Below are 27,875 nucleotides of genomic sequence, written 5' to 3' on the forward strand. Positions count from 1 at the left end.
AGGTTATTTATGCAATAAAGATCAGCAGTGTGACTGCAGTCCAGCCCGCTGGGCTCCAGAGCTCAGACTCTGTGCTTCGCGGCTCCCTGCAGTTTTAATTCACATTTATTATTTATCATTTCAGTGGGCTTAGCCTCATCTCGAGAGATGGGTGGAAACAAGCATATCACATCCAAATATTACTTAGCCCAATTTTTCATGTTAACAATTAAAATTTAGAAGAAGCACAACTTTAGAAAAATCTTCCTCTATCTTGAAGTTGTTTATGTAATTTGCCACATGAAAGCACTTGTGATTTTGTCATCAGAATTGTTCATAGCTGGTCTTGCTCAATTTTGGGTCTGTTTATTTATAGAAAAGCAGTTTGGCCTTGTTTTTTCCAAGGAAAAAGATCAGTGATCTCACTGCACTGGAAACCTTCAATTCCTACATCTTTTCTTCCTGGAGGCATATTAGAAGTAAGATTTCAAAGCCAGGCCTGGTGACGTAGGCCTGTAATCCCAGTACTTGGGAGGCTGAGACAGGAGGGTAGCAGGTTTGGGGCCAGCCTCAGCATTTTAGAAGGACTCTGTTTCAAAATAATTAATTAAAAGGGCTAGGGCTATAGCTCAGAGGTAGGGTGCCGTTGGGTTCAATTCCCAGTACCAGAAAAACAAAAAACAAAACAAAACAAAAAAACACAAAAAAACACAACTTTAGGATGTCCAAATGAAAATGTCAGCTAGTTAGACATTAGCTGGGATTAGAACTCAAGAGAAACTAGAATTAGAGATATACTTTGGATGTTATTCATAAAGAAGCTACAGTTGAAGTGATAGGAAATACCTAAGATCTTTGGGAAAAAATATTAAAAAAAAAAAAAAGTTTAGCCAGGCATGGTGGCGCACTCTTGTAATACCGGCGCTCGGGAGGGTGAGACAGGAGGATCACGCAGGTTCTAAGCCAGCCTCAGCTACTTAGTGAGGCTCTCAGCAACTTAGTGAGACCCTGTTTCCAAATAAAGTATAAAATAGGTCTAGGAGTATAGCCCAGAGGTAGAAAAGCCCCTGGGTTCCACCCCCAGTACCAAAATATAAATACATAAAATAAATAAATAATAAAAAATAGGGCTGGGGGTATAGCCCAGAGGTAGAATGCCCCTAGTACCACACACACACAAAAAGACAAAAGATGGTTTTCTAGACAGAAAAGACTACAGGTCATTATAGTCCAGTGTGTGTGTGTGTGTGTGTGTGTGTGTGTGTGTGTGTGTGTAACTGGGTATTAAACTCAGGGGAATTCTACCTCCAAACTACATCCCCAGCCATATTTTTAATTTTTTGTTTTGAAACAAGGTCTTGTTAGGTTGTTGAAAACTTCACTGCTGCCGGGCGTGGTGGCACCTGTGATCCTCCTGTAGTTAGCCTCCCAAGTACTGGAATTACAGGCATGTGTCACCATGCCCAGACAAATAATATGGTATCTTGATTATAGGAGTGATCACAAAAATCTATACATGTGACAAAATTGCATAGAATTTTACAGATACATACACATTTTTATTTTATTTTAATTTTTCATTTGTTTTTGGTGGTACTGGGGTTCTTGGAAGCCCTTCTACCCCCGGGCTACACTCCCAGACCTATTTTTTATATTTTTATTTGGAAACAGGGTCTCTTAAGCCAGCGCAGCTGGCTTTAAACCTGGGCAATCCTCCTGTCTTCACCTCCCAAGCGCAGGGAATACAAGCCTGCGACACCACGCCCGGCTCACACACATTTAAGTGAGCACATATGCCGGGTGTGGTGGCACACGCTTGTAATCCCAGCACTTGGGAGGCTGAGACAGGAGGATTGCTCAGATTCAAAGCCAGCCTCAGCTACTTAGTGAGGCTTTCAGCAACTTAGTGAGACTCTGTTTCCAAATAAAATATTTAAAAATATAGGGCTGGGAGTATAGCCTGGAGGTAGAAAGCCCCTGGGTTCCACCCCCAGTACCACCCAACATAAATAAATAAATAAATAAATAAATAAATAAATAAATAAATAATTTGTAAAATGTAAACAAAATCCATGGGTTATATAAATATAATATTGTATTACAGTTATATAAAACACTATCATTGAATTAAACCATTTGAAAGATACATATACCTTTTCTATTACTAATTGTTCAGCTTCCTGTGGATTTTTAATTATTCCAAAAAATTTTTGCTTGTGTGTGGTACTGGGGATTGAACCTAGGGCTTTCTACCTTTGAGTTACACCCCCAGCACTATTTTTTATTTCTTTTCTTTTCTTTTTTTTTTTTTTGAAACAAGTTCTCACTGAGTTGCAACAGACCTCACTAAGTAGCTGATGCTGGCCAAGAACCCGGATCCTCCTATCTCAGTGTCTCAAGTACTGGGATTACCAGCGTGTACCACCAGGCACAGCTTCCAAAATTTTTAATAGTAATTTAAAAATACTATTGAGGCCGGGCGTGGTGGCGCACGCTTGTAATCCCCGCGCTTGGGAGGCGCAGACAGGAGGATCGTGCAGGTTCAAAGCCAGCTACTCTGGCTTCAGAGACCCTGTTTCCAAATAAAAAAGTATAAAAATAAGTCTGGGAGTGTAGCCCAAAAGTAGAAGGGCTTTATTGAGTAACAGGGATATTGTAGTGTATGAACATCTCTTGGATTTTCTACTTCTAGAAATTTCCCTCTTCTCCTTGCTCTGGATTGTGATAAAAGCTGTCATATTCCATCTAAATAGTCTCCAACCTAGAGGACAGCTGGTTAATCCAGGGATGGCATCTGTCCCAATGTGACCCAGTTGGAGCCTTTTCCTGGGAATATGGCATTTGGACTGAGAGAGCTCTCTCTCTCTCTCTCTCTCTCTCTCTCCCTCCCCCTCCCCCTCCCCCTCCCCCTCCCCCTCCCCTCCCTCCCTCCCTCCCTCCCTCCCTCCCTCTCTCTCTCTCTCTCTCTCTCTCTCTCTCTCTCTCTCTCTTGGTGGTACTGGGGTTCCTGGAAGCACTTCTACCTCCAGGCTACACTACCATGAGCTACACTCCCAGACTTATTTTATATTTTTTTTATTTGGAAACAGGGTCTCTTAAGCCAGCGAGGCTGGCTCTGAACCAGCGCGATCCTCCTGCCTCCGCCTCCCAAGCGCAGGGATCACAAGCGGGCGCCACCACGCCCCGGAGAGCCATCTCTCTTCATGTGTCTGGACTCTGATTTGTAAATTCAAGAGTTGCCAGGATGTCCTATTTTCCACCATGTGATTAGGGGGATGCAGAAGATCCTGGCTGGCAGAGAAAAGGTGGAATGAAGCAGATGTACAAAGGGAGAGGGAGACAGGGAAGGAAGAGTCCTTTGACATTCTCCTCCCTGGTTTGGTATGTCCAGTCTAATTTTTGTTCTTGGGCTCTATGAAATGCTTCTGTATTTTTTTTTTTTTTTTTGCGGGTCTGGGGATGGAACCCAGGGGTGTTCGACTTCTGAGCTATACCCCCTGCCCTATTTTTTATTCTTTATTTTGAAACCAGGTCTCACTGAGTTGCAGAGGGCCTCACTAAGTAGCTGAGGCTGTCTGCGAACTGCGATTCTTAAGTCTCAGCCTCCCAAATGCTGGGATTATAAGTGTGCGCCACCACGCCGGGCTTCTGTATCTTTTCAAAATATTTATTTATTTGTTTGTTTGTTTGTTTATTTATTGGTACTGGGTATGGAACCCAGGGGCTTTCTACCTCCGAGCTACATCCCCCAGCAAAATATTTATTATTATTATTATTATTATTATTATTAATTATTATTTTGTGGTACTGGGGTTCCTGGAAGCCCTTCTACCTTTGGGCTACATTCCCAGACCTATTTTTTATATTTTTATTTGGAAACAGGGCCTCTTAAGCCAGAGCAGCTGGCTTCCAACCAGAGCGATCCTCCTTTCTTGCCTCCCAAGCGCGGGAATTACAAGCGTGTGCCACCACGCCCGGCATTATTTTTTATTTTGAAACGGTCTCACTGGGTTACAAAGGGCCTCACTAAGTAGCTGAGACGGTCTACAAACTGCGATCCTCCTGTCTCAGCCTCCCGAATTCTGGGATTCCAAGCATGTGCCACCACATCCAGCTTTATATCTTTTTAATAAATGGCCTTCTAGCCTGTCAAAGTGGTGCATGCTTATAATCCAGTACTTAGGAGGCTGAGACAGGAGGTCGCAGATTCCAAGACCAGCCTTAACAATGTAGGCAGGCTCAGCAATCTAGCGAGACCTTGTTTCAAAACAAAAAATAAAAAGAACTGAGAGTGTAGCTGGGAGGTAGAATGGCCCCGGGTTCCATCCCCAATCCAAAAAAAAAAGTCTGATTTCAGCTGGGCATAGTGGTGCACATCTGTAATCCCAGCTATTCAAGAGGCTGAAGTGAAAAGGTCTCAAGGCCAAGACCAGCCTGGGCAACTTCAGGAGATCCCATCTAAAAAAAATTAAAAGAAGCCAGGTGTGATGGTACACAATTGAAATCTATTGGGGAGGCTGAGACAGGAGGATCGCGGTTTGCAGACAGCCTCAGCTACTTAGTGAGGAGGCCCTTTGAAACCCTGTTCCAAAATAAAGAATAAAAAATAGGGCTGGGGGTGTAGCTGGGCAGTAGAATGCCCCTGGGGTCCATCCCCAATATCACAAAAATAAATAAATAAATAATAAAAATAAAAATAAATACTTGAGGAAGCAGTTCAATGGCAGAATATCCCTAGTACCACAAAAAAGGAAAAAAAATTAAAAATTTTTACATATGTGTGTGTGTTTATAGTGTACAGTATTTATGATAAAGATCTCCACTCTCGTCTATATAATCATTTAATTCATCCCCCTCATTTTCAGGTGATAAAAGTACAGGCTAAGGGACTTAGCCAAAGTAACACAGCCATTTGCTAGAAGGCTCCAGGCCAGCACTGTTTCCTCCTGCACCTGAGTGGTACCTGGTAAATCCTGGAGGGAGCGTCAGGATGCTCCACAGAGGGTTTTATTTGCTTGTTTTTAGTGTACTAGCTGCATAATTAATGAATTAGAACATGGTTAACAAGGACCTACTTGAGAGATCAAATGAATAAGGGATGTAGAGTAGGGATATAAATAGTGATAATTATAGCACTTAATGCTAAAAAAAAGTCTTTAACTTTTATCATTATTAGTCACGGAGATATTTCATTTGTCACTCAGTTATACATAGCAATTTCAGGACATATTACTCAAACATTTTAATTTGAATTATACTTAGAATGGAAGGGGAAAAAAAACTTAAGACCGTATTCAGCAGGATGTAAATACTAAGTCTGACTTCAGCTTCCTGAGAGGCAGGGGTTTGCTCAGAAACTTCCTGCTCTGTCATAACAGAGATGGAGGCAACTGCAACATATTAGCCTACCTCTTTTCATCTGGCCCCGAATAGTTGATTAAAAATGGTGATTTGGAGCCGGGTGTGGTGGTGCACGCTTGTAATCCCCGCGCTTGAGAGGCTGAGACAGGAGGATCGCACGGGTTCGAAGCCAGCCTCAGCTACTGAGTGAGGCTTTCAGCAACTTAGTGAGACCCTGTTTCCAAATAAAATATAAAATAGGCCTGAGAGTATAGCTCGGAGGTAGAAAAGACTCTGGGTTCCATCTCCGGTACAGGGTCTCACTGAGTTGTAAAGAGCCTTACTAAGTAGTAGCTGAGGCTGTCTGTGAACCGCAATCCTCCTGTCTCAGCCTCCCAAATGCTGGTATTACAAGCACGCACCACCACGCCCGGCTTACCTATTTTATATTTTATTTAGAAACAAGGTCTCACTAAGTTGCTGAGAGCCTCACTAAATAGCTAAGGCTGGCTTCAAACTTGTCAATCCTCCTGTCTCAGCCTCCCAAGTACTAAGATTCCAAGTGTGCGCCACTATACCTGGCTGAGCAGTTATAGGATTATAACCTTCCAATTCATTCAGTATACCTACTCAACAAGTCTTTGCTGTATTAAATAAAATAATCTTATCCTTCTATTAGCCTCTGTGGCAGAGTTGCAAAGTAAAATTGTGTATAGTGTGTATTTGAGAGGCATATACCAGTATAATGCCAAATATTGATACCAAAGCCACAAATAGAATACATTTCTTTGCAAACAAATATTATGAAAAAACAAGGCTAGCTGGGAATGGTGGTGCACATAATCCCAGGACATGGGAGGCTGAGACAGGAGGATTTCAGGTTCAAGATCAGTGTGTGGTAACTTAGTAAAACCCTATTTCAAAATGAAAATAAAATTGCCAGGCATGGTGGTACATGCCTGTAATCCCAGTACTTAGAAGGCTGAAAAGGGAAGATCACAGATTCGAGGATAGCCTCAGCAAGTTGTGAGACTATCATCCTAGTGAGACCCTGTTTCCAAATAAGAAATAAAAGCCGGGCGTGGTGGCACATGCTTGTAATCCCTGCGCTTGGGAGAGTGAGACAGGAGGATCGCACAGGTTCGAAGCCAGCCTCAGCTACTTAGGCTCTCAGCAACTTAGTGAGACCCTGTTTCCAAATAAAATATAAAATAGGTCTGGGAGTATAGCCTGGAGGTAGAAAGCCTCTGGGTTCCACCCCCCATACCACCAAAAACAAAACAAACAAACAAATAAGAAATAAAACCAGGCCGGGTGTGGTGGCACATACTTGCAATCCCAGTACTTAGAAGACTGAGACAGGAGAATGGCAGGTTTGTGGCCAGCTTTAGCTACTTAGTGAGGCAGGCCCTCTACAATTTAGTGAGAACGTGTTTCAAAATAAGCAATAAAAAATAGAGCTGGGGGGTGTATCTCAAAGGCAGAATGCCCCTGGATTCAATACCCAGTACTGAGAGAGAGAGAAAGAAAGAAAGAAAGAAAGAAAGAAAGAAAGAAAGAAAGAAAGAAAGAAAGAAAGAAAGAAAGAAAGAAAGAAAGAAAGAAAGAAGGAAAGAAAGGAGAGAGAGAGAGAGAAAGGAAGGAAGGAAGGAAAGAGGGAAGGGAAGGGAAGAGAAAAAAAGAAAGAAAATCAATCAAATCAGGCAGGGGATGTAGGTCGAAGGTAGAATACCTCTGGGTTCAATCTTCAGTACCACAAAAATAAAATAAAGTAAAACTGGCCTTGGTGGCACACACTTGTAATCCCAGTACTTGGGAGGCTGAGACAGGAGGATTGGAGGTTCGAAGCCGGCTTAGTGAGGCTCTCAGCAACTTAGTGGACCCTGTTTCCAAAAAATATATAAAATAGATCTGGAAAATATATAAAATAGATCTGGGGGTGTAGTCTGGAGGTAGAAGGCCCCTGGGTTCCATCCCCAGTATAACAATAAATTAAATAAATTAATTAATTAAAATAGGTGGCAAAGTAGTTCAGAGGTAGAATGCCATTTGATTTAATCCTCAGTAAAACACACACACACACACACACACACACACACACACACACACAGAGGATGGGATAGAAAATATTCCAGAAAGGTGTGAGGACACTGGAAAATCAACTGAGCATGAAACGACTGAGGCTGATGATGCTGTGTGCCGACTCTAGATGACACATACTGGCGACAGAGGTCAGAGAATCCTCTCCTGCCCTATCTGCAGAACAACCACAAAACAACAAAAAAGAACACCACCAAAAGGAATCTGGAAAACCTTCATGTTCTCTTTTTTGCTTCTTCCTCTCTTGGTTTTTAACTTTCCTTGATTAATTTATTAATTAGTTGATTGATTTTTTTGGAGGGGGGAATTATTTATTAAGAAGGATCTTTTCTTTTTCTCTAGCCCAAAGGTTTTGAGGTCTCAAGTGTATGAACGAGTAGGCACTTGTTCTCTCTCTGGAAAAGTGCAGCTTCAGAAAATCAGGACCAAGGATAATAAATAGATTATTCACCTGAAGTAATGATAAAGCTGGGGTCTCCTACCACTGGAAAATAAAATATTAAAATGCCATCTTATTTTTTTGTTTTATTGTTTTGTACTGGAAATATAACCTAGGAACATTCTACTACTGAGCTACACACCTAGCCCTTTTTTTTTTTTTTTAATGTGTGTATGTGGTACTGGGGATGGAACCCAGGGGCCTTTTACTTTTGGGCTACCCTCCCAGACCTATTTTATATTTTATTTGGAAAGCTGAGGCTGGCTCTGAATCTGAGCAATCCTCCTGTCTCAGCCTCCCAAGTACTGGGATTACCACCCCCGACTTACACCTAGTTCTTTTTATTTTGAAACAGGGTCTCACTCTAAGTTGCGGAGGCTGGCCTCAAACCTGTGATCCACCTGTCTTAGCCTCCCAAGTACTGGGATTACTAGTAGGGTTACAGACATGTGCCACCACACCTGGCTAACATGCCCTTTTAGAGGAAGAATTACTAAAAAGATAAGCTGCCCTGCCCACGTAGGGGAATACGCAAGTCGTGTGTACCCACAGCACAGGGCTGGTCATGTCCTCACCCACAATCCCGGAAGAAAGAGAACCCGCAGTGGCAGACCACCCCCATCAGAACAGAGACACTTTGGGTGGCCAGGAGGCCGGCAGTGGTGGGAGCAGTTGCTGCAACTGAGGAACGTCAACCGAGAGATGTAAATCACACTCTTCCTGCTGAGGTTTTGCTTTCCAGCAAGTCACATGTTTTATCAGACTTCCTTTTATTTAAAACCTGGGTACTATTGCTTTTCCATATTACTATTGCTTCCCAAAATACAGTCAACAGGATGCTATGCTTTGGCTACTTTAGTTAAGAATAATTCCAAGCCGGGCGTGGTGGCGCACGCTTGTAATCCCCGCGCTTGGGAGGCAGAGACAGGAGGATCGCGCAGGTTCGAAGCCAGACCCGCGCGCTGGCTTAGGAGACCCTGTTTCCAAATAAAAATCACAGAAGAGTGTAGCCTGGAAGTAGAAGGGCTTCCAGAAACCCCAGTATCAAAAAAAAAAAAAGAGAATAATTCCAAATCACTTTTTTTTTTAATTTGGTGGTACTGGGGGTGGAACCCAGAGGCTTTCTACCTCCTCCGAGCTATACTCCCAGACCCATTTTATATTTTATTTGGAAACAGGGTCTCACTAAGTTGCTGAGAGCCTCACTAAGTAGCTGAGGCTGGTTTCGAACCTGCGCGATCCTCCTGTCTCAGCCCACCAAGCGCGGGGATTACAAGCGTGCACCACCACACCCGGCTCTAAAGGAGTTTATTAAGAAGATTGAAATACAGAAGACAGTTACAGCCTCATGTTACCCAACGGTAACATGAGATGGTGCTTCAAACGAAATCACTCCCAACTGGTTTCCTTAATTGAGTAAAAATTACATTCAGTTTCTGGGGAAAAAAGAAGAAAAAAAATAGGGCTGGGGGTGTCACTCGGAGGTAGAATGCACCTGCTCCCATCCCCAGTACCGCAATAAATAAATAAATAATAATAAAAAATTTAAAAATTACATTCAGTTTAATATTTATCAAACAGAATGAAAATTAGTTATCGATGGCTATGTAAATGAATTACTTCATAACTTAGCGACTTAAAGCAGTAAACAGTTATCTGGCAGAGGTTCTGAGTAAGGCAGCTGAGCACAGCTTTGTGGGTCCTTGGCTGTCAGTTTCTCCCAAGGCTGTGTTTAAGGCACTGAGAGGTGGAGGCTGGCGGAGTTTACTTCTTTTCAGAGTACGGGCCTCAGTTGCTCACTGGTTATCGATGAGAGGCTGTCCTCTGTGGATTTGCTTTGGTTTGGTGGTCTACCTCCAACCTACACCCCAGCCCCTTTTAGTTGCTGAGGCTGGTCTTGAACCTGCGATCCACCTGTCTCAGCCTCCCAAGTGCTGGACTACAGCGTGCACCAGCACGCCCAGCTTACTATCTGCTTTTTGCAGTTTTCAACATGGCAGTTCCATGCATTGGAATGAGAAAAGTGAGAGGGCGTCAGAGAGTGCGAGGAACAAGAAAGTCACAGTGCTTCTTAGGCTAATCTTAGATATGACATTCTACCGCGTTTCCATATTCTATTCATTAATAACAAGTCACTCGTTCCAGCCCACACATTAGGGGAAGAAATTACACAAGATATGAAAACCGGAGGTGGGGTCATTGGGAGCCATGTTAGAAGCAGCCTGCCCCAGTGACGATAGACAGAGGAAAAACAAACAGTAAAAGTGCTAACTCAGCTACGAGTCATGATAAAGGAATATCATTTGTGTGCGGTGATGGTGTTACTGATACTGATTATCTTCTGCATATGTGGTAAGGAGTGGAAAGACGGCTAAGAGAAATAAGAATACTTTCCACAAAAACAAAGGTTCTTCTGTGATTTATAGCTGTGGTTCACTATTTGTATTTTATTGTTTTCGACCTTAAAATAGTTTTTTTTTTAAACCAGATATTAAATCTAGGGGCATTCCACCACTAAGATATATAGCAGTCATTGCTTTTTCTTTTTCTTTTCTTTTCTTTTATTTTTTTGGTCAATACTGGGGATTGAGACCAGGGTCATTCTATCTCTTACCTATACTCCTAGTCCTATTTTATTTTTTATTTTTAAATTAATTAATTTTTTTTTTTTGCGGTGCTGGGGGTGGAATCCAAAGGGATTCTACCTCTGAGCTACACCCCCAGCCTTATTTTTTATTCTTTATATTGAAACAGGGTCTCACTGAGTTGCAAAGGGCCTCATTAAGTAGCTGAGGCTATCCACAAACTGTGATCCTCCTGTCTCAGCCTCCCAAATGCTAAGATTATAAGCGTGTGCCACCATGCCTGGTTTATTTTTTTTTTTTAACAATTTGAAATACGATTTTACTAAATTGCTAAGGCTAGTCTCCAGCCTGTGATCCTCCTGTCTCAGCCTCTCAAGTACTGGATTACAGGTGTGTACTACCACACCTGGCAGTTACAATAAATTTGTGTGTGTGTGTGTGTGTGTGTGTGTGTGTGTGTGTGTGTGTATGGTAATGAAGATTGAACCCAGGGGTGTTCTACCTTCCATTTATGCCCGTAGTGCTACTTTATTTCTGTTGGGAAACAAGATCTAACAAGATTGATGAAAGTCTCACTACTTGCTGAGCTGTTCTCCATCCTGCGATTCTCCTGTCTCAACCTCCCAAGGACTGGGATTATATGCATACACCAACACACCTGGCGTGCAATAAATATTTTAGTGAAGCAAAAATCCAATATAAATCAGCAAACTAGTTCTATAATTTATAATTTGAAAACAACACCAATCAGTAAGAATTTAGTGATCACCCACAATACGCTAGAAACTTAGTGATACCAGAGAAACATAAAACATAGGTAGCATCTATCCTCAGTTAGTCTGCGGTAGGTTTTGTAAATCCATGAAATAGAGCGGGGCACATATTTGTAGTCCCAGTATTTAGCAGGCTGATATAGATGGATTGCAGGTTGGTGGCCAGCTTCAGCTACTTAGGCCCTCTGCAACTTAGTGAGTCTACAGCCATACCACCCTGAATGCGCCCATTCTCATCTGCAACTTAGTGAAACCCTGTTTCAAAAATAAAAAATAAAATAGAGCTGGAAGTGTAGCTTAAAAGTAGAATGCTGCCGGGTGTGGTGATGACACTTGTAATCCCAGCACTTGGGAGGCTGAGACAGGAGGATCGCACAGGTTCAAAGCCAGCCTCAGCTACTTGGTGAGGCTCTCAGCAACTTAGACCCTATTTCCAAATAAAATATAAAATAGGTCTGGGAGTATAGCCCAGAGGTAGAAAGCCTCTGGTTCCACCCCCAGTGCCACCAAAAAAAAAAAAAAAAAAAAAGGTAGAATGCCTCTGGATTCAATCTTCAGTACCAAAATAAATAAATAAAATAGTTTTCTGAGCCGGGTGTGGTGGCGCACGCTTGTAATCCCCGCGCTTGGGAGGCGGAGACAGGAGGATCGCGCAGGTTCGAAGCCAGCCGTGCTGGCGTAAGACACCCTGTTTCAAAAATATAAAATAGGTCTGGGAGTGTAGCCCGGAGGAAGAAGGGCTTCCGGGAACCCCAGTACCACCAAAAAAAAAAAAAAAAAAATAGTTTTCTGAGACAGAATCCTTTAATAAGTAGTGTCAGTGAAAACTCTTAGAGGAAAACCTAGCATGGTGGCACACACTTGTAACGCCAGCATTTGGGTGGCTGACACAGGAGAATCACGGTTTGCGGACAGCCCCAGCTACTAAGTGAGATCCTTTACAACTCAGTGAGACCCTGTTTCAAAATAAAGAATAAAAAATGGGGCTGAGGGTGTAGCCCAAAGGTAGATGCCCCTGGGTTCAATCCTCAGCACCACAAAAAATTTTTAGAAATAAGTTCTTAACGCTGGGCGTGGTGGCACATGCTTATAATCCCCACGCTTGGGAGGCGGAGACAGGAGGATCGCGCAGGTTTGAAGCCAGCCGCACTGGTTTAAGAGTCCCTGTTTCCAAATAAAAAACGTATAAAATAGGTCTGGGAGTGTAGCCCAGAGGAAGAAGGGTTTCCAGGAACCCCAGTACCACCAAAATAATAATAATAATAAACAATAATTTTTTTTTTTTGGTGGTACTGGAGGTGGAACCCAGAGGCTTTCTACCTCCGGGCTATACTCCCAGACCCATTTTATATTTTATTTGGAAACAGGGTCTCACTTAAGTTGCTGAGAGCCTCACTAAGTAGCTGAGGCTGGCTTCGAACCTGCGTGATCCTCCTGTCTCAGCCTCCCAAGCACGGGGATTACATGCATGCGCCACCACGCCCGGCAATAATAATTTCTTAAAGGACATTTTCTCTGTCATCATTAAGGCATTTTATGTATAGTGTAGAAAATGCCTAATTATCCACTAATTAACAGCGATTTCCATCAAGCTACAAGGGGTGGGGATTTCCCTACATGTAAGCTAATAACTTAGGCTGCCCCAGTTTCATGCATGTCGGCAAAATAGGAGACTCCTGGGCCCAAGACAAAGGACAATGTTACCCGCAAACACAGTAGGAGCCAGAATAACTGCCATAATTGCTTTCACGGATTCCCTGAGCCCCAGTACCCACAGTGTGACACAACACGGGATAGATGATGCACTGTCCCTTGGGGGTAACACAAAGTGGCCTGCTTAGATATTGTGTATGAAGTTGGTTTTCGTCTTAGTGAGGGCACCAAGCAAAGAGGGCCTCAACCTTTTGTATCATAAGCACAGCAGCGCAACCTGTACCTGGCTAGAGACATTATCTCTGCATTCCAAAGTTCTTCACTATACAAACAGCCTTGAAAAGAGTCCCGAGCAAAATCTGTCAGTGCCCCTGTTCCCAAAAAGTACAGAAATGGAAAGACCCAGGGAAGGCTGCATCTCAACAGTTTCTTCTAGGAACCTTTGATTCTGCGTGCATTCATTTATTCAGTTGGTTTTTTTTCCCAACAAAATTTTTTACTAACTGTTATGGGCCAGGCATAAAAAGTATTCTTTTTATCCGTGTGTGTGTGTGTGTGTGTGTGTGTGTGTGTGTGTCTTACTGGGAATTGAGCTCAGTATTGCTGGGTAGTAGGATTATAAATTATTCTTATATTTTATATTTTCAATTAGCATGCATGCCATTTTATTATTGCACACATTTAAATAGAGATAAATACATATATTAACAAGAGCACTGCATAGTCTATGTATTTGGACTTTGCCTACAGGCCTCATCTCATTATTACTTAAAAGATGACACAGGGCAAGTATGGCAATATTTTTGAGGCAAAGAAACTAAGACACCAAAACATTTTTGTTTTTATATGTGTTAGCCCAGGAAACAAATCAAGAAATGTTATTGAAGGGAATGATTTTGAAGCTTTGTTTAGCAACAACAACAACAACAATAACAACAACAACAACTTGCTCCTGCTCAATAGAATCTATAGTACAAACCAGGAGAACAGGAATGTTATTGACTGCAGTAGAAGCTGCTAGAAGTAAAAACTCATAAATGTTAGCCTTAAGTAATTTACATTATTAAGAAGCTACAACCCATTAAATTACCATGGTCATCTTCACAAACAGAAAAACCAGTCCTTAAATTCATTTGGAACAACAAAAATCCCAGAATAGCCAAACTAGTTCTCAGCAACAAGAACCGGGCAGGAGGAATCACGACACCTGACTTCAAACTATACTACAAAATCATAGTAATAAAAACAGCATGGTGTTGGCACAAAAACAGACACATAGACCAATGGAGCAGAATAGAAGACTCAGAAACAGTCAGCTGATTCTATTTACAAAGGGGCCAAAAATATACACTGGAAAAAAGATAGCCTCTTCAACAAATGGTATTGGCAAAACTGGTTAACCATATGCAGAAAAATGGAATAAACCCCACTTTTTTGAGGGGTAGTACTGGGGGTTGGAACCCCGGTGCTTTCTACATCTGGGCTACATCCCCAGCCCTATTTTATAATTTATTTGGAAATAGGGTCTCACTTAGTTGCTGAGAGCCTCACTAAGTAGCTGAGGCTGGCTTCGAACCTGTGCGATCCTCCTGTCTCAGCAAGCATGTGCCACCAAGCCCAGCTTTAAACCCCTCTTTCTCATACTGCACAAGAATCTATTCAAGATAGATCAAAGACTTGGAAATCAGACCAGAGACCTTGTAGCTCCTTGAAGAGGGCATAGGTCCAACACTGCAACACATAGGCACGGGTAAAAACTTTCTTAACAAGACCCCGAACACAAGAAATTAAAACGAGGATCAATGTGTGGGATTGCATTAAACTAAAGAGCTTCTGTACAGAAAAGGACACTATCAAGAACTTCAACAGAGAGCCTACAGAATGGGAGAAAGTTTTTTGCCAGCTAACCTCCGATAGAGGATGAATATCTAAAATATACAGAGAACTCAAGAAACTCACCGCTAAGAAAACAAGTAACCCAATAAAAAAATGGGTACATGAACTAAATAGATGCTTCACAAAAGAAATACAAATGGCCAATAAATGTATGAAAAATTGTTCAACATACTAAGCAATAAGAGAGATGCAAATCAAAACTATCCTGAGATTACACCTAACCCCAATTAGAGTGGCAATCATGCCAGGCGTGGTGGCGCACGCTTGTAATCCCAGCATTCGGGCTGAGACCCAGAGGATCACGGTTCGTGGACAACCTCAGCTATTTAGTGAGGCCCTCTGCAACTCAGTGAGACCCGGTTTTAAAATAAAAGAATAAAAATTAGGGCTGGGGGTGTAGCTTGGAGGTCAAATGCTCCTGGGTTCCATCCCCAGACCTGCAAAAAAAAAAAAAAAAAAAAAAAAAAAAAAAAAAGAAAAAGAAAAAAGAAAAAAAATAGAATGGCAATCATTAAAAACACAAAAAACAACAAATGTTGGCAAGGATATGAAGTGGGAACTCTAGTACATTGTTGGTGGGATTGCAAATTAGTGCAACCACTTTGGAAAACAGTATGGAGAATTCTCAGAAGAGTGGAAATGAGCCTACCATATGATCCAGCAATACCACTTCTGGGTATCTACCCAAAGAATGGAAACCAAATCGCCCAACTAATACATGCGTATCTATGTTCATAGACACTCAATTCACAATTGCCAGACTATGGAACCAGCCAAGATGTCCATCAACAGATGAATGGATTACAAAATTATGGGATATGTACACAATGGGATTTTACTCAGCCATAAAGAAGAACACTATTATGTCATTGCAGGGAAATGGATGGGACTGGAGAATATTAGGCTAAGTGAGATTAGTCAGTCACAAAAAATAAGAAGTCAGATGTTCTCTCTAATACGTGGAGGATAAGGAGAAAAGGGGTCTTAGGAGGGACTCTAGATGAAGAAGGAGAAACCATAAATGAACAAATAAGGCAACCTAACTGAGGAGGATGGGAGGGTTAGAGTTAGGGAAATTCCCTGATGTTCATGATACACACTCACAAACACACCAAAGCCAATCACCAAGCCAAACACGAGAAGGAAGGAGGGGGGAAGGAAATGGGAGGAATCGGGGAAGGGCTGAGTGAGTGATGTGTGCGTGTCTGCCTCTCCCATCTTGTACCCTATTAAGATATGTGACTACAGGATCCGGGCGTGGTGGCGCACGCTTGTAATCCCAGCATACGGGAGGCTGAGACAGGAGGCTCGCGGTTCGCGGACAGCCTCAGCTACTTAGTGAGGCCCTTCGCAACTCAGTGAGACCCTGTTTCAAAATAAAGAATAAAAATAGGGCAGGGGGTGTAGCTAGGAGGTTGAATGCTCCTGGGTTCCATCCCCAGACCCGCAATATACATATATATATATATATATATATATATATATATATATATATATATATATATGACTACAATGCACCAATAAAAAAAAAACAATAAAAAGAAGCTACAAAAGTCCACTGACTTGGAAAAATCTTCCAACAAGTCAATGCAAAAATAGATTTAATGAACTACAACAAAAATTAATTAAAAATCTGTCTCCTGAACTTTTGCTAAAAGCACTATTTATTTTGTTGTTTCAATAAAGAAACCTTTGGAGTCAGTTCACATCCCCAAACACTGGACAAGTTAGTGCAGAAAACCCTAAGTAGGTGTGAACTGAGACATCTCATCTATACAACAGAGAATGTGAGTGATGTTAAAAATATGTTCTGGCTGGGCGTGGTGGCGCACGCTTGTAATCCCCGCGCTTGGGAGGCAGAGACAGGAGGATCGCGCAGGTTCGAAGCCAGCGGAGTGCGCTGGCTTAGGAGACCCTGTTTCCAAATAAAAAGATGTAAAAATAGGTCTGGGAGTGTAGCCCGGAGGTAGAAGGGCTTCCAGGAACCCCAGTACCACACACACAGACACACACACACACACACACACACACAAATATATGTTCTGGCTTTGCTTCTCAGCCTCTTGGCTAAAATCAAGTGGAGTATCTTTTATTTTATTTTATTTTTTTGGTGGTACTCGAGGTGGAACCCGGAGGGTTTCTACCTCCGAGCTATACTCCCAGACCCATTTTATATTTTATTTGGAAACAGGGTCTCACTAAGTTGCTGAGAGCCTCAGTAAGTAGCTGAGGCTGGCTTTGAACCTGCGCAATCCTCCTGTCTCAGCCTCCCAAGCGCGGGGATTACAAGCGTGCGCCACCACGCCCAGCTTGAGTATCTGTTTTTACTAATTTAATATCTGATATGTCTTCTAGCTGAAGCGTGTGTGTGTGTGTGTGTGTGTGTGTGTGTGTGTGTGTGTGTGTGTGTGCGGTACTGGAGAGGAAACCCAGGGGCATTTTTTTTTTTTTTTTTTTTTGGTGGTACTGGGGTTCCTGGATGTCCTTCTATCTCCGAGCTACACTCCCAGACCTATTTTATTTTTGGAAATAGGGTCTCTTAAACCAGCGCGGCTGGCTTCGAACCTGCGTGATCCTCCTGTCTCTGCCTCCCAAGCGCGGGGATTACAAGCATGTGCCACCACACCCGGCAAACCCAGGGGCATTCTACCTCCGAGCTATACCCCTACGTATGGAAAGCAGAAGAAAATAAAAATAAAAAATAAATTAAATTAAAAAATAGGGCTGGGGGTATAGCTCGGAGGTACAATGTGCCCCTGCATTCCATCCCCAGCACTGCAAAAATAAAGGGGGGGGCCAAGATGCTTTGTCCTTAGGCTGTCAGTGGAAGATGCTAGGCACATCGCCCTCCCCCATGGCGCCCATTAACAGTAACATTTCTGCGGAGCCTTCATTTTTAGCCCTCCCTGTGCATCCATTTGTTTGACAGGAGTGTTGATCAGAGGTCCTTATGTGATCAGTCTGAAGTCTACCAGGGAGGCTGTTCCTTTTCAGTTGTACCTCCTTTATGAGAACTTCGTGTTTAAAATTTTCCACACCCTTTGTTAGCCCAAAGATGATTATCTTCTCTTCGGAAAATGTGAATTAACTCATCGGAGGAGATGTGATTTTCTTTTTAATGCTCCTAGGGAAAGATACATTTTTTATTTCATTTTGAAACGTTTCCTTTAAAAACAGTCTCTTCTGAGTTGCCTTTTCTGTTTTGTCGTTCTGCAACTTGTGTTTGAAAATGATACTCTCATTTTTGGCTTCATCAGAGAAACAACTGACTAATCAAAAGTTAAGTTTTAACTGGGCGTGGTGGCGCACATTTATAATCCCAGTACTTGGGAGGCTGGGACAGGAAGATCACAGGTTCAAGGACAGCCTCCACAAGTAGTGAGACTCTGAGCAACCTAGGGAGACTGTGTTTCAAAATAAAAATAAAATAAAGCTGGGCGTGGAGGCACACACTTGCAATCCCAATACTTGGGAGGCAGAGACAGGAGATCACAGGTTCAAAGTCAGCCTCAGCAGCTTAGTGAGGCTCTCAGCAACTTAATGAGACGCTGTTTCCAAATAAAGTAAAAAATAATTCTGGAGGTGTAGCTCAGAGGTAGAAGGCCCCTGGGTTCCATCCCAGTACCACAAAATAAATAAATATAAAATAGAGCTGGGGGTATAGCTTGGAGGTAAAATACCAATACCCCTGGATGTAATCCCTAGTACCACAAAAGAAGAAAAAAAGAAAGAAAGAAAGGAAGGAAGAAAGAAAGAAAGAAGAAAAAAAGGTTAAGTTTTGTGCTCAATCATTCTCATTCTTAGAAGAAAAGTTCTTTTTTTTTTTTTAATACTGGGAAAGGGGCAGTTTACCTCTGAGCTACATCCTAAGAACTAGTTTTTACTAGGTTGATGAGAGTCTCACTACTTGCTGAGGTTGTCTTCAAATCTGCAATCCTCCTGTCTCAGCCTTCCAATAAATTATTGGAATTATAAGCATATACCACCACATCTGGCAGCAAAGTTCTTGAACTATGATTAAGGGCAAAATTTCAGGAGCAGAGTGGACTTCAAAGTGCTGTTGGTTCTGAAATAGGTTTATGGCCAGAAGTTGCAAAATCAAGAAATAATAAGCGGTTAAAAATTTGCACATATTTTCTGTAAGCCTTTGAGATATTACTTAAATTGCCTAAATATTGCCAAGGTGGTGGTGCATGCTGGCAATCCCAGCATTTGGGAGGCTGACAGAAGGATCTGAGTTCGCAGCCAGCCTCAGCTACTTAGTGAGGCCCTTTGCAACTCAGTGAGACCCTGTTTCAAAATAAAGAATAAAATAGGACTGAGGTGTAGCTTGGAGGTAGAATGCCCCTAGGTTTCATCCCCAGTGCCAAAAAGAAAAAATTTTAAAAATTGCCTAATTATTAACTAGCACTACAATGTTGGCATATTATCATGATTGCTTTTCTCACCTCTTAAGTGTTTAACACTTTTTCTCCCTCCTAGGTTTTTTTTCTTTTTTCTTTTTGCGGGTCTGGAGATGAAACCCAGGGGCATTCAACCTCCAAGCTATAACCTGCCCTACATTTTTTATTCTTTATTTTGAAACAGGTTCTCACTGAGTTGCTGAGGGCTTCACTAAGTAGCTGAGGCTGTCTGCAAACCGCGATCATCCAGTCGCAGTCTCCCGAATGCTGGGATTACAAGCGTGCGCCACCACGCCTGACTTCCCGCCTAGATTTTTTTTGTTTGTTTTGTTTTTTGTGGCTTTTTTTTGGTAGTACTGGTGTTCCTGGAAACCCTTCTACCTTGGGCTACTCTCCCAAACCTACTATATATATATATATTTTTTTTTTAATTTGGAAACGGGGTCTCTTAAGCCAGCATGGTTGGCTTTGAACCAGCACAATTCTCCTGCCTCCATCTCACAAGCAAGGGGATTACAAGCCTACGCCACCACGCCCCTCGTCCTCCTAGTTTTAAAGCTTCCTCCATTTTAAGAAATTATGAGAGAGAGAGAGAGAATGTGTGTGTGTGTGTGTGTGTGTGTGTGTGTGTGTGTGTGTGTGTTACTGGGGATTGAACCCAGGGGGATTCTACCTCTGAGGTACATCCCTAGTGACTTTTATTTTTTGTTTTGAAACAGGGTCTCACTATGTTGCTGAGGGCCTCGCTAAGTTGCTGAGGCCGGTCTTGAACCTGTGATCCACCTTGTCTCAGCCTCCCAAGTACTGGGATTACAGTTGTGCACCACCACCTTGGTGCACAAATAGTAATTTGGAGTTTTTAAGTGCAAAACATATTCAACATTTGGATTATGCATTTAACTAAGAAAACACTTAGGAAATTAAAAATGCATTGTGTGCCTTCTACTATGGAGGATGATGTAACGGAGGCCAGAATTAACCTCCACTTAAAACAGTGTTTCACTGGGTAAAATATTTGAGCTAATTGTTTTCTGACATCAAATAGCAGACAGTGCAGGACAGTGATTTTGTCAGAAGAGGAAACAAATAAGGTGGGTCCTATGATTACCCTGGCCATAGGTGATTTTTCAGGCTGCAGCACCGAGAAGGAAAAGCCCAAACAGCCAGCGAAGGCATCAGAACTTGCCTTCTGTGACCAGAGTTTCGAGAAGGCAGCACTGAAGAGCTCCGAACTGTCCTCCTGCTGTCTCAGCTGAGCGCTTATCAGCCCATGCAAGAGAGAAAAACTACCGGTGCCGGAGAAAGAACGACTAGGAAAGAGCAAGCACAACAGAACTTGCAGTTACACAGGCGAGGGACAGTTTGTGTTTCCACTAGACAGAGCAGGAAAGCCTCCTAACTTGCTGGGCATAGAGCCGTGACAGTGGTATTGCCTCAGTGGTTGGACCAAATAAGTCCTAGGTTAAAGGTTGTTATGGACCTGCCTACCTAAGCTTAAAAGTAAACCTTGAAAATACAGATCAAACTGTTCTCAAGCACAATTGCATTTCAAAACAAAACCCCAAATTTTTAAAGGGTTGCAAGTAACTCCAGCACAATGACATCCAATCTGAAATTAGAAGGCATTTGATGAAACAAGGGAATAAACTGGGCACAGTTGCACACACCTGTTGTCCCAGTAACTTGGGAGGCTGAGGCGGGAGGATTGCAAGTTTGCAGCCAGCCTGGGTAATTTAGTGAGACCCTGTCTCAAAATTAAAAAAAAAAAAATTGGGAGGCTGAGACAGGAGGATCGCACAGGTTTGAAGCCAGCCTCAGCTACTTAGTGAGGCTCTCAGCAACTTAGCGAGACCCTGTTTCCAAATAAAATATAAAATAGGTCTGGGAGTATAACCCGGAGATAGAAAGCCTGTGGGTTCCATCTCAAATTAAAAAAAAAATTGTAAGGATATTGCAATGTAGGTCAGTGGTAGCTTAGTATGTATAGGCCCCTGGGTTTAACCCTCAGCACACAATAAAAGAGAATACAGCCAGGTGTGGTAGTTCATGCTTGTAATTCCAGTACTTGGGAGGCTGAGACAGGAGGGTCACAGGCTCAAGGTCAGCCTCAGCTACTTAGTGAGGTCCTTCCAACTTAGTGAGACCCTGTTTCAAAATAAGGAAAACTCTGGGTGTGGTGGTGCAGCTTGTAATCTCAGTACTCGGAGGCTGAGACAGGAGAATCGCAGGTTTGCAAACAGTCTCAGCTTCTTAGTGAGGCCCTCTGCAATTTAGTGAGACCCTGTTTCAAAATAAAAGAATTAAAAAATAGGGCTGGGGTATAGCTTGAAGGGAGAATGCCCCTGGGTTGATTCCCCAGTACCTGAGAGAGAGAGAGAGAGAGAGAGAGAGAGAGAGAGAGAGAGAACAATTCATAATGGGAAAAATCAGTCAATAGAAATAAATCTATAAATGACACAGATGATACATTTAGTTAAGAACATTAAAACAGTTTTTATAACTATACTCTATATCTCAAAAGGTAAGAGAAAGGCAATCATGATAAGAGGTATGTTAGATATGACAAAAAACAATAAAGACGCGGGCATGGTGCATGCTTGAAATCTCAGTACTTGAGAGGCTGAGTAAGACAGGAGGATCCCAGGTTCAAGGACAGCCTCAGCTATTAGTGAGGCCCTCCACAACTTACTGAGACCCTGTTTCAAAATAAAGAATAAAAAATAGGGTTGGGGATGTAGCTCAAAGGCAAAATGCCCCTGGGTTCCATCTCCAGTAGTGCAAAAAAAAAAAAAAAAAAAAAAGTTGAGTGTGGTGGCCCACACCTGTAATACCAGTATTTGGGAGGCTGAGACATGAGGATCACAGGTTTGAGGACAGACTCATTCAACAACTTAGTGAGATTCTCAGCAATCTTGGGAAAGCCTGTTTGAAAGCAAAAAAATAAAAAGGGCTGGGGATATAACTTAGAGGTAGAATGTACCTGGGCTCAATCCCTAGTGTCTGTCTGTCTGTCTGTCTGTCTGTGTCTCTCTCTCTCCTCACACACACAAAATAGAGACATTTTCAAATTTATTAAATATTAAAATCTGAGAGAATTCCAGTTGGAAATGTGGGTGCACACAAAAGAGTGTCAGAAAAGGCAAATGTGTAGATAAACAAAATATTTTTTTCTTGCTTTGAAATATAATGATCTATGAAGCCAGGTGGGGTGGTGCACATCTGTAATCCCAGTATTTGGGAGGCTGAGACAGGAGGATTACAGGTTCACAACTAGCTTCAGCAACATAGTGAGACCCTGTTTCAAAATAAGCAATAAAATAGGGTTGGAAGCCGGGCGTGGTGGCGCACGCTTGTAATCCCTGCACTTGGGAGGCGGAGACAGGAGGATCCCGCAGGTTCGAAGCCAGCCGCGCACGCTGGCTTAGGAGACCCTGTTTCAAAAATATAAAATAGGTCTGGGAGTGTAGCCTGGAGGTAGAAGGGCTTCCAGGAACCCCAGTACCACCCCCCGAAAAAAATGGTTTTAGAGCCATGCATCGTGGCTCACGTCCGTAATCCCTGTGCTTGGGAAAATGAGACAGGAGGATCACAGATGGGACAAATAAAGGAAGTCGAAAAATGGTAAAATTAATCTCAGACATATCAATAGTCTGTAAATACAAATGACCTAAAGACATCATTTAAAGGCTGAAATTGTCAGAGGCAAGCATTAGATTAAAACCACAATGAAAAGTGCTTCAAGAAAACCACCAAAAACTGGGTGTGGTGGCGCACGGTTATAATCCCAGCATTTGGGAGGCTGAGACAGGAGGATCCGGGTCGTGGACAGCCTCAGCTACTTAGTACGGCCCTCTGCAACTCAGTGAGACCCTGTTTCAAAATAAAGAATAAAAAATAGCCGGGCGTGGTGGCGCACGCTTGTAATCCCCGCGCTTGGGAGGCAGAGACAGGAGGATCGCACAGGTTCGAAGCTAGCCGCGAGCGCTGGCTTAGGAGACCCTGTTTCCAAATAAAAATGTAAAAATAGGTCTGGGAGTGTAGCCAGAGATAGAAGGGCTTCCAGGAACCCCAGTACCACCAAAAAAAAAAAAGAAAAAGAATAAAAAATAGGGCAGGGGGTGTAGCTTGGAGGTCAAATGCCTCTGGGTTCCATCCCCAGACCCGCAAAAAAAAAAAAAAAAAAGGAAGCGTATAAACACTGAAAAGCTTATACATAATCTAGGAATGGTGGCACATACTATAATCCAGTACCTGGAGCCAGAGACTGGAGGATAGCAGTTGTGAGGCAGTCTCAGCCATTTAGCTAGAGCCTCAGCCACTTGATGGGGTGCTATTTAGAAATTTAAAATCAACTGGGGCTGAGGGTGTAGCTAAGAGTTAGAAAGCCCCTGAGTTCAATCCCCATTAAAAAAAAGTTCTTGGGGCGGGCGGCGAGGCCGGGGCAGGCGGAGGCAGGGGGCCCCCGCAGGTGGAGCCCGCGGAGGGGCTGAGGGAGGACAGACGAGGCCGCAGATTGCAACGAACGAAATAAACCAGAGCATCGTTCTTCAAGCCAAGGACCCTTGTCACCCATTAGAGCCGTGATCCAGAGATTTTATTCCTTCTTTTATAGCTTCTCGGAATTTTATTCAGAGTGAACTTCATCGAGATAGAAGGCGCCCAGAGATCACCCTTGTGGCAGCTGAGCCTCAACCTCGTGGTTTCCAGGAGCCCCACCTCCAGGACTGCCCCCCCCCCCCCCCGCAACTCCTGCAGGACCTTGGAGGCCAAATGAGCTGGTTCCTCCTAAGCTCCCACCCTCTTATGAACAAGTCATAAAAGAAATCAACCAAGTTCAAGTTGATACTACAAATAATAATGATGCTGCTGCCACTCCAAGACACGCTATTACTTCTGCAACTCAGACTGGCTCTTTGGAAGAACTAGACAACAATCTGCCTCAAACACTACAGGCACCTCTTAAGCCTCTTTGGCTTTCCTCAGCAGCCTCGCCCCAAACGTGGCTCCCTTAATAGTCTTTGATATTTCTGAAGAACAGAATTGTCCAGAAAACCCCAGTGCTACAAGATGTCCAGTGCTAAGACCAAGATCAAAAAGCAACCTCAGACCACTAGCTAGAGATACTAATATTAAAGAAAAAAATTACCAGACAATCAGCACATCGGTCCCAAAGGAGGAATCCTCCCCGGGCCAGCTCCAGTCTGTTGGATAATACCAACAACTTAGATAGGCAGGCAGTGATGGACATTATGAACACAGAACAAAGCCAAAATAGTATTGTTCAAGGATCAAAGCATTTGAGGGTCAGACCCACACAGAAACCTCAGGACTGCCCAGAAATTACTCCTCGAACACTTCCTCCAAAGCCTGCTGTTTCCTCAGGGAAACCTTCTGTGGCTCCCAAACCAGCTGCTAACAGAGCTTCTGGAGAATGGACTCTTGGACTGAAAACCGACTCAGGGTGACCTCCAGGGAAGGGCTCACCCCACAAGAAGCGAGAAGTGTCCCAGTAACCAAACCTGAATTGCCAAAGAAACCAACTCCTGGCCTTATAAGAAATGTTAATATGAGATTTCCGGAGGAGGGCCCATGGCTGAGAGCACTGATGTTGGGAAAAAGGTCCCAACTCCTGTTCCCCGGCCTCTGCTGCTGAAGAAATCAGTTTCCTCAGAAAACCCCACCTACCCTTCAGCTCTGCCAAAACCCATCTCTGCTCCTCCCCAGCTCCCAGTGGCATCACAAGCCAAAGCATTCAGGTTGTTAACAGAAGGTCCCCCAGCCAAACCCCGGCTCTAGTGCCGCAGAGCAGGCCGCTGGAGGACACTGACCTCATCAGCTTTGATGATGATGTTTTGCCCACCATGCCTGGGAGCCCGGCTGAAGAACCTGCCGGATCTGAGATGGTTCTTGATCCCTTTCAGCTCCCCACAAAAAAAGAACCAACAAAAGAAAGAGCAGTTCAACCAACAACCACCAGGAAGCCCACAGTAATTCGAATTTCCAAACCAGGAAAATGTTTACAGGAGGATCTACAAAGCCCACCTCCATTCCCTGCTGAAAAACCTATTGGAAATACTTTCAGTACAGCATCAAGAAAACTCAGTAATGTTGACAGAACTAGAAACTTGGATTCAGACCATGCTGGTGAGACAGGAGATCTTTTGCGAGGACTTCCAAGGTTGCCACCAAGACCCATAAATGGAAAAGCCATTCCAACTAGAAGGCCTCCCAAGGGGCCCCTGAGAGACCACCTCCCCCTAAACTTTCTGCAACCAGAACAATAAATAAAAACTGAGAGACCACCTCCCCCTAAACTTTCTGCAACCAGAACAATAAATAAAAAACTGCCTTTTAAAAAAATATTCTCTGGTAAGAAAGAAAGCAAAAAGAAATATTGAAATGTTATCTTTAAGTCATCAAAAGCTTGGTATCAGAAAAATGAAACTGTTATGTGAGATTATCATTGTTAATTTTGGATAAATTGCTCTAATACTAGATGTCAACCACTAAGCCAAGCATGGGAAGGAGGGATGGGGAGGGAATGGGGTGGGGATTGGGTAGGGGCTAACTGGGCGATGTGTGCATGTATGTCTACAAAAGTTTTTTTTTTTATCCCATTATGATATATGAATACAGTGCACCAATAAAAAAAAATTTAAAAAGTTCTTTTTCTAAAAAAATAAAAATAAACAAGAAGTGGTGGCACACACTTGTAATCCCAGCATTTGGGAGGTGGAGACAGGAGGATTGCAGTTCGCAGGCAGCCTCAGGTACTTAAGGAGGTCTTTTGCAACTCAGTGAGACCCTGTTTCAAAATAAATAAAAAAAAAAAATAGGGCTGGGGGTGTAACTCAGAGGTAGAATGCCCCTGGGTTACATCCCCGGTACTACAAACTAAATAAATAAATGTATGTATACTTACATAAATACATAAAACTATAACTTGTGATCTTTTTCTATCATTAATTCCATTGAGATTTTACATTCATTTTCCCTTCTGAGTTTGTAAGATTGCATTTTCATTAATTTATATTTCATTAAATCATATTCAATTTATTTCTATAAGGTTATATTGCTTTTCTTTTCTCATCTTCCTCTAAGAAAGTAGAAATTCGAGAATACCAATCAGTGTCAGAGAACATAGCAACTAGAGAATCACTGTTGTTGGCAAGGACCAGTTGGAATCTGAATGCTCTTGGAAATGAGGAACTTTAATACAACTGTGATTTTTTAATCTATCAATTTGTTTCAGATATTTCTTAATATAAAGAGATAAATAAGTATTCCAGCTTGTATTCCATTTATGTATTTTTCCCTGTGTATGTCAAGGTGTGTTTATCTAAATTCAGTTAATATACATAGTCTGTATATTAACTGGTCAGAAAACATGTTTTCCCTTTTTTTTTTTTTTTTGCGGTACTGGAGATGGAACCCAAGGGCATTCTACCTACAAGCTACATCCCCAGTCCTAATTTTTTATTCTTTATTTTGAAACAGGGTCTCACTGAGTTGCAGAAGGCCTAAGTAGCTAAGGCTGTTCACGAACAGCATTCCTTCTGTCTCAGCCTCCCAAATACTGGCTTGGTGTTTCTTTTTTTTTTTTTTTTTTCAGTACTAGGGATAGAGGCATTCTACATCTGAGTTACACCCCCAGCCCTATTTTTTATTCTTTATTTTGAAACAGGGTCTTGCTGAGTTGCAAAGGGCCTAAGTAGCTGAGGCTGTCTGTGAACCCAGATCCTCCTGTCTCAGCCTCCCAAGTACTGGGATTACAATTGTGCGCCATCACTCCCAGCTTATTCTTTATTTTTTATTTATTTATTTTTTTGTGTGGTACTGGGGGTGAAACCCAGAGGCTTTCTACCTCCGGGCTATACTCCTAGCCTTATTTTATATTTTGTTTGGAAACAGGGTCTCACTAAGTTACTGAGAGCCTCATTAATTAGCTGAGGATGGTTTGGAACCTGCAGGATCCTCCTGTCTTAGCCTCCCAAGAGCAGGAATTACAAGCATGCACCCACGCCCAGCTTTATTCTTTATTTTTGAAACTGAGTCTTACTAAGTTGCAGAGGCCTCACTAAGTAGCTGAGGCAGGCCACAAATCTGCCATCCTATCTCAGACTCTCCAGTCCTGGGATTTCAAGCATGAGCCACCACGCCAGGCTCTACCCCAGGCCTTTCTTTTAAAATTTAGCTAAACCGGATGTGGTGGCACACGCTTGTAATCCCCTGCGCTTGGGAGGCGGAGACAGGAGGATTGCGCAGGTTCGAAGTCAGCTGTGCTGGCTTAAGAGAGCCTGTTTCCATAAAAAAGTATAATATAGGTCTGGGAGTGTAGCCTGGAAGTAGAAGGGTTTCCAGGAACCCCAGTACCACCAATAAATAAATAAATAAATAAAAATTTAGCTAAGTTTAAAACTTAGCTAAATTGCTAAGGCTGGCCTTGAACCTTGATCCTCCTGCTGTCTCAGCCACCCAAGTACTGGGATTATAGGTGTGCACCACCATGCCTGGCTTTTTTTTTTTTTTTTTTTTTTTGTAGTACTGGAGATTGAACCAGGGGACTTCTACCTCTGAGCTACAGCCCCAGCTCTATTTTATTTTGAAACAAGGCCTCATTAAGTAGTTGAGGCTGGCTGTGAACCTGCAATCCTCCTGTCTCAGCTTTCCAAGTACTGGGATTACAAGTGCATGCCACCATGCCCAA

At 42.7% G+C, this 27,875-nt stretch overlaps 1 pseudogene across 1 annotated transcript in view; it reads left to right on the forward strand.

The window, feature by feature from the left end:
- Positions 1 to 25,463, forward strand: part of LOC308270987 (SH3 domain-containing protein 19-like) — an 83,529-nt pseudogene extending 58,066 nt beyond the window's left edge. The window contains exon 3 of the transcript in view: positions 23,669 to 25,463. The product of the transcript in view is annotated as an SH3 domain-containing protein 19-like (transcript). The remainder of the gene's footprint in view (positions 1 to 23,668) is intronic.
- Positions 25,464 to 27,875: the final 2,412 nt, after the last annotated feature.

Source organism: Muscardinus avellanarius (genome assembly GCF_963383645.1).
Source record: "Muscardinus avellanarius genome assembly, chromosome: 12".
NCBI lineage: Eukaryota > Metazoa > Chordata > Mammalia > Rodentia > Gliridae > Muscardinus > Muscardinus avellanarius.